The sequence below is a fragment of the Anomaloglossus baeobatrachus genome, chromosome 1 (genome assembly GCF_048569485.1).
Source record: "Anomaloglossus baeobatrachus isolate aAnoBae1 chromosome 1, aAnoBae1.hap1, whole genome shotgun sequence".
In the NCBI taxonomy this organism is placed as follows: Eukaryota; Metazoa; Chordata; class Amphibia; order Anura; family Aromobatidae; genus Anomaloglossus; species Anomaloglossus baeobatrachus.
Genome location: NC_134353.1, coordinates 902933381 through 902941709, shown reverse-complemented (window position 1 = coordinate 902941709; position 8329 = coordinate 902933381).

The following is an 8329-nucleotide window of genomic DNA, read 5'->3' as shown; positions in this document are numbered from 1 at the left end:
TAGATAGAGAGATAGATAGAGGGATGGATAGATGGATAGATAGAGGGATAGATAGAGGGATAGATAGATAGATAGATAGATAGATAGATAGATAGATAGATAGATAGAGAGATAGATAGAGGGATAGATAGATAGATGGATAGAGGGATGGATAGATGGATATTTAGAGGGATAGATAGATAGAGGGATAGATAGATACATAGATAGATAGATAGATAGATAGATAGAGGGATAGATAGATAGATAGATAGATAGATAGATAGATAGATAGATAAATAAATAAATAGAGGGATAGATAGATAGATAGATAGAGGATAGATAGAGGGATAGATAGATGGATGGATAGATAGAGGATAGATAGATAGATAGAGGGATGGATAGATGGATAGATAGAGGGATAGATAGATGGATGGATGGATAGATAGAGGATAGATAGATAGAGGGATAGATAGAGGGATAGAGAGATAGATAGAGGGATGGATAGATGGATAGATAGAGGGATAGATAGAGGGATAGATAGATAGATAGATAGAGAGATAGATAGAGGGATAGATAGAGGGATAGATAGATAGAGGGATAGATAGAGGGATAGATAGATAGATAGATAGATAGAGGGATAGATAGAGAGATAGATAGATAGATAGATAGATAGATAGATAGATAGATAGATAGATAGATAGATAGATAGATAGATAGATAGATAGATAGAGGGATAGAGGGATAGATAGAGAGATAGATAGATAGATAGATAGATAGATAGATAGATAGATAGAGGGATGGATAGATGGATAGATAGATAGAGGGATAGATAGATACATAGATAGATAGATAGAGGGATAGATAGATAGATAGATAGATAGATAGATAGATAGATAGAGGGATAGATAGATACATAGACAGATACATAGATAGAGGGATAGATAGATAGAGGGATAGATAGATGATAGATAGATAGAGGGATAGATAAATAAATAAATACAGGGCTAGATAGATAGATAGATATGGTAGAGAGAGAGATTAAGGCTACTTTCACACATCCGGTTTGAGCACTGCGGCTCAATCCGGCTGTGCAAGCTATGCAAAGGATGCGGCGAAAACACCGCATCCTTTGCATAAGTTTTTACATGCGGCCCGTCCGTTTTTTTCCGGTTGCGGCATGCTACTGAGCATGCGCAGTGGAAGAAACCGCATGCGGCGGCCGGATGCAATTTTTTCCGCATCGCGCCGCATCTGGCATCCATAGGCATGCATTGAAAAATGCGCCGCAGCGGCCGGATGCGGCGCGATGCGGTTTTTTGCCGGAGCAAAAAACGTTGGAGGCAACGTTTCATCTGGCCGCGGCATCGGCTAAATCTGCCGCATGCGGCAAAAACCAGACCGACCGCAAGCCCATGCGGCACAATACGGCACTAATGTAAGTCTATGCAAAAAAAAACGCAACCGGCGGCAAAAAAAACGGTTGCGGTTTTTCTGCAGAGAGCCGTATTGTGCCGCAGAGCAAATACCGGATGTGTGAAAGTAGCCTTAGAGGGGCTGTTCTATTCTTTCGCTATTTTAAAAAAAAAAAGCACAGCAATTTCTAAAAATAACATAATATACTCATCTACTGATGTCCCACGGTTCCTCTCCCCAGGTTCCCCCGCTGGTCTCCTTACTTACTCTTCAAGTGGGGTACAACAGGCGATGCTGCAGCCAATCACTCATCAAGATTTGTAAAAGAGATAGAGCAATAGAGAAAGAGAGAGAGAATAAATGAGGAAAAGAAAGATGAAAGGAAAGAGTGAAAGAAAGAAATCAGGAGGAAAAGGAGATGGAAGGAAAGGAAAGAAGGGAGAGAGAGAGAAAGACAGAGAAAATAGATGAAAGAAAAAAAGATGAAAGTAAGAAAAAGAAAGATGGAAGGAAAGAAAGAAAAAGAAAGATGGAAGGAAGGAAAGAAAACGAAAGATGAAAGGAAGGAAAGAAAGAAAAAGAAAGATGGAAGGAAGGAAAAAAGAAAAAGAAAGATGGAAGGAAGGAAGAAAGGAAGGAAGGAAAAAGAAAGATGGAAGGCAGGGGAGAAAGAAAAAAAAAAGATGGAAGAAAGGAAAGAAAAAGAAAGATGGAAGGAAGGAACGAAAGAAAAAGAAAGATGTAAGGAAGAAAAGAAAGAAAAAAAGATGGAAGGAAAAAAAGGTAAGATGGAAGTAAGGAAAGAAAGAAAGATGGAAGGAAAGAAAGTGACAGAAAGTAATAAAAAAGAGATGAAGGAAGGAATGAAAGAAAGAGAAACAGGGAGAGAGAGAGGAAGATGGAAGGATAGAATAAAAGAAAGAGGAATAAAGAACAAAAGAATTAACAAAGAGAAGATTGGAAGAAAGAAAAATGAAAAGAAAGTGACAAAGAAAGAAAGGAAGAGATGAAAGAAAGAAAAAGATAGATATTAAGAGAAAGAAGATGGAAAGAAAGAATAAACGGAAGAAATCTAGAAACTGTGAGCTGTGCTGAGTGCTGTTGGGGGTCTCGCGCAGGCACAGGGGCAGTCTCTTTTCTCGGCCCCAGATATAACCTCACTTATTACATCTCATTCCCGAATTTCGCTCAGATCTTTTATGACCCAACGAAAAAGACTCCCTCCATTTCCGAAAGGCCTGGATTTAACACACTCTCTTTTAAGGAAGACATAAAGCTCATTAATAATGAATGTGAAATATAACAAAGCAAAATTAATATTTCATCGATGCTTTTATGCTATAAAAATAGATAAATAACAACCAAAATATTATTCTGACATTCCAGCCGGCAGCGAAGAGGTTAACGCGCTGGAAGCGTGCGACTTCTAATAAACACTCAGCTAATTCTGTAGGAAAAACACTAATTAGAGAAGCAATAATAATTGGTGTAATTGTTCTAAATTACCTTCCTAGCAGAGAAGTGTGCTTATATGAACGAGCCCCAGCTGCTGCAGCAGATCTCACCTTCCCCTCCCTCTGCTGCCATCTAGCGGCCACCAGCGGGTACTGCACCCAGCTAGAGGTAATAAATTTCCCAACTGCACAGCCATTTACCAGCACCCTCAGGTGTGCAAACAATTCAATTTAACATAAGAATGAATTGGGTGCATTTAAGAATTACAAGTTCAGATTATACTGGCACAATTTCTTATATATGGCTGCAGCTAAATTAACAAAGCGATACCGGTTCATACAAGTATTGGCAAACAAAGCGCAATTTCAAAGGAGCTTAAGGGGAAAGAAGTGATTGTTGCTATTTATTTTCCAGTGCAAGAGTTTGGTTATCAAACACCTTGGCTACAATCTATTTTATTACAATTCCTTCTCATGTATCTTGTTTTTTTTTTCTTTCCAATGTGACTGAATTATTGAACCAGAGACTTTTATGAACTTGGGGATTTATAACTAGTAAAGGAGATGTCAGGTCAAATAATATCAATGTCCTATCCATAGGGTGGGTCGCCAGTATTGGATCGGCGGGAGTCCGACGCTCGGCAGCACCTCCGATGGAGCTAGAAAGCACCAATCTATTCAAAATGTAGTGACCGCTTCCGGGTCCTGCAGACTAGATAATGATCTATTGATAGGAACTATTCTGTGGTATATGTGTCACGTGTCACAGATAGTCCTGTGGCTTCTGGTAATAGAAGGTCACAGCGCTTGGCTGCACAGAATGCTCCCTGACTTTCCATTGTTCCTGCTGTTAGTATTCATTGGTATAGGTAGCTGCTTTCCTGCTGGGTTAATCTCTCTCCCTTTTGGACCCAGCAGGAGCTCGCCTTCCACCCAGCTGTTGATCATCAGCATTTTCTTGGTGCTCAAATACCCCTTCCTTTCTTGGACTGGTGCTGGTGATATTTTCAGTTCCTTCAAGCCTTGGTTGCAAGCAGGTGGCTTGTACTCCTCTGTGGTATTGTTGCTTAAAACTCTGCTGGACTTCTACCGGAGTCATCTAATGATAAGTAGTTCATGTATTTTCCCCCTGTGTATCCTCCTTGGGTCTTCTATAGTGTTTAATGGTGTTGACGAATAGCTCATCCCATCCATTCCCTATTTAGGGCCCAGCACTAGGGATATTTAGGGTCAGGTATCTGGCTCAGCGCAGAGGTGTGGAACCTAGGGTGGTGAGGGACCCCAGGGACCAGAAGTAGGATCGGTCACGGGTGACCATTTTCCCTTTCCCTACACACAGGGGTCCCCTTCCCTTCCCTATCATTGTGCGCTTGGTACTTCCCCGTACCTAGCATGACAACATGGCAGTGACTGCTACACCTTGAAAGTGTTTAGATCTGGTGGCTGCCAAAGCAAAGAAGAGCCAATCAGTGGGGATGTCAAGTGTCGGACCCTCACCGATCAGATATTGATAACCCATCCTACTGATAGGTCATCAATATTATTCCACCCGAACAACCCCTTTAAATAATAATTGCCCAACTAATATACTCCCCACAGCACAGCAGAGAGGATCCCACAACACTATAGTTATACAATTCTACACAATGTAGCAGGACCCAGGTACTTCAACCTTTTTAGTTGCAGTTTTTTAAAAATAAAATGTTTTTACAAAATGTAGGAAGCAAATTCTATGGAAATGAACAGCTATTGCTTAAAGGGAATCTGTCACCAGGTTTTTGCCACCTAATCTGAGAGCAGCATAACATAGGGGCAGAGACCCTGATTCCAGCGATGTGTCACTTACTGGGCTGCTGAGTGTAGTTTTAATAATATCACTGTTTAATCAGCAGGAGATTATCATTACAGGACTACTTGGTGTGCTGCAGGTAGTCCAACATATTCATGAGCTCTGTATAACTGCTAGATCTGCAGCAAAGAAAACATTGATTTTATCAAAATGACAGCAAACAGCTCAGTAAGGGACACATCGCTGGAATCAGGGTCTCTGTCTCTACATTATGCTGCTCTCAGATGGGGGAGCAAAAACCTGGTGTCTTGAAGGAAAAAGTATGTGTGGCTGAATGTGTGTGAGGCCGGTGTCACTCATGCGAGTGATTCATGGAAGAATCGAGTCGCATCACCCAGCACAGCATAAAAACACATGCAGCTGCACGCTCCTGTCCGGAAAGCGGCAGGCCATGCCGTGTGATGCGACTCGATTCTCGACTTTTTTCCTCAATTGCAAAAAAATGTGACATTTACTATATTTTTGCACCAGTTGTTTTCCAAAACTTGAAAAATAATGCTAAAAAAATTGAACATACGAACTGCAAAATAGTTTTACAATAGAGATGAATAGGAAGAGTCTTTCCGGCTTTTTTTTTATGTAATTTTTCCAGTGTTTTCATTCCCCCCCCCAAAAAAAAATCAAAGAATTAGGACAGAGTAAAGCCAGAAGAAGCCAAACATTTCAGACAGAGATTAGGCTAGGGTAAAGCCATAAAAAATATCCGCATTAATCCGAACCTCCCACTTCCGGCTCCAAGACTTCTCCCGGGTTGCACCAATTCTCTGGAATGCTCTACCCCAATAAATTAGGACTACCCACGAACAACACATCTTTTTAGGGTGGACTAACACATTCCCTAATTGATTCCTTTTATATACAGCCACTCTTTCTCTGTTCATAATTCTCCATCAAACTCCCCCGCATCCAAAAGCATCACAAAGATTGAGCTTGGCTGGTGACCGGCTCATGCAGCCTTTATCTATCCCACATTTCTTCAAGATGGCTGGACCGTCATCGTAAATAAGCACCTGTACTTTGTGTCACCCCCACCTCATTGTAGATTGTACTGTATTGTATTCCTTTTACGAGCAGGGTCATCATTATGCAAAATGTGCAAATTTCACTCTATACATTGCAATGTGATATACAATTTACTGCGTTGCTCCTTTAAATGCTCCTTTAAATGAGGTGATGCAGATGATTTTTACATCAGAGCCACTGCCTAAGAAGGTGAGAAATGCCCTAAAGTCAAATACCTAGGCAGAGTGACACTGGCAGTGATGAAGAAGTAAGTGCTGTGGAGACACGAGGGTCAGTAGGTGCTCTCATCCGGTGGCCTGGCTGTCTATACTAAGACCGCACGGACTGAGGCTCATCCCACTGACCGCCCGCACTCCCTCCCTATGGGTAGAACACTACTCAGACAACACCGGATGAAGGTACCACACTCTGGTAAGACTTTATTGTGTCATCAACAGTAAACAGCATATAGTACATTCCCAGCAAGGCCACAAGATGGTGCAAGCAACAGAGACCCAAGGATCTTTGGGGGCATCCAGGGCCACTAACCCAGCCAGCAGCACCCCACTTCTGGAGAACACCCACTGAGAGGAGATAGCGGCAAGCTTAGAAAGCCAACCAAGCACGAGCGAGGTATGTAGCATGGTGACCGGATTTTTCTAACCTGGATTCTCTAAGTGAATTTGTTGGCACAGTATTAGGCAGGTGAGAAGTTCTTCAGCACTCAAGCTGGACCCATGGATCCTGGGCAGAAGTCCTGTAAAATGACACCGGTGACAGTAGCAATCTATTTTATATCTCTCAGCTCCCATTTTAGGGCATTGTGTCCCACAGGACAGTCATGGCTATACCCCCATTGTTCACTGATTCAATTAGACTGCATAATTTTCCTACAAATGCAAACTAGTACACCGCAGGGTGCTAATGCAATCCATAATCAGCAGACATTCTACAAATTAACATACAGAAAGAGGCACAGGATGGTGTTACATGAAATAATGGCTAATGTCTCTTGATTTACTGAACAAAGGAACAATATGTCTGGCCTAATTAAGAATAGTTCACCCCCATGCTAGTGCTGATTGATGCTGATGCGTCCTCCTGTAGCGTATGGTGGTATTATATGGCAGCAATACATATGGATTGTAGCATCATCCGCCATGGTGGACCATCTGTGACGACATGGACTTCTACCGGAGTCATCTAATGATAAGTAGTTCATGTATTTTCCCCCTGTGTGTCCTCCTTGTGTCTTCTATAGTGTTTAATGGGGTTGACGAATAGCTCATCCCATCCATTCCCTATTTAGGGCCCAGCACTAGGGATATTTAGGGTCAGGTATCTGGCTCAGCGCAGAGGTGTGGAACCTAGGGTGGTGAGGGACCCCAGGGACCAGAAGTAGGATCGGTCACGGGTGACCATTTTCCCTTTCCCTACACACAGGGGTCCCCTTCCCTTCCCTATCATTGTGCGCTTGGTACTTCCCCGTACCTAGCATGACAACATGGCAGTGACTGCTACACCTTGAAAGTGTTTAGATCTGGTGGCTGCCAAAGCAAAGAAGAGCCAATCAGTGGGGATGTCAAGTGTCGGACCCTCACCGATCAGATATTGATAACCCATCCTACTGATAGGTCATCAATATTATTCCACCCGAACAACCCCTTTAAATAATAATTGCCCAACTAATATACTCCCCACAGCACAGCAGAGAGGATCCCACAACACTATAGTTATACAATTCTACACAATGTAGCAGGACCCAGGTACTTCAACCTTTTTAGTTGCAGTTTTTTAAAAATAAAATGTTTTTACAAAATGTAGGAAGCAAATTCTATGGAAATGAACAGCTATTGCTTAAAGGGAATCTGTCACCAGGTTTTTGCCACCTAATCTGAGAGCAGCATAATATAGGGGCAGAGACCCTGATTCCAGCGATGTGTCACTTACTGGGCTGCTGAGTGTAGTTTTAATAATATCACTGTTTAATCAGCAGGAGATTATCATTACAGGACTACTTGGTGTGCTGCAGGTAGTCCAACATATTCATGAGCTCTGTATAACTGCTAGATCTGCAGCAAAGAAAACATTGATTTTATCAAAATGACAGCAAACAGCTCAGTAAGGGACACATCGCTGGAATCAGGGTCTCTGTCTCTACATTATGCTGCTCTCAGATGGGGGAGCAAAAACCTGGTGTCTTGAAGGAAAAAGTATGTGTGGCTGAATGTGTGTGAGGCCGGTGTCACTCATGCGAGTGATTCATGGAAGAATCGAGTCGCATCACCCAGCACAGCATAAAAACACATGCAGCTGCATGCTCCTGTCCGGAAAGCGGCAGGCCATGCCGTGTGATGCGACTCGATTCTCGACTTTTTTCCTCAATTGCAAAAAAATGTGACATTTACTATATTTTTGCACCAGTTGTTTTCCAAAACTTGAAAAATAATGCTGAAAAAATTGAACATACGAACTGCAAAATAGTTTTACAATAGAGATGAATAGGAAGAGTCTTTCCGGCTTTTTTTTATGTAATTTTTCTAGTTGTTTTTATTCCCCCCCCCCCCCCCCCCCCAAAAAAAATCAAAGAATTAGGACAGAGTAAAGCCAGAAGAAGCCGAACATTTCAGAC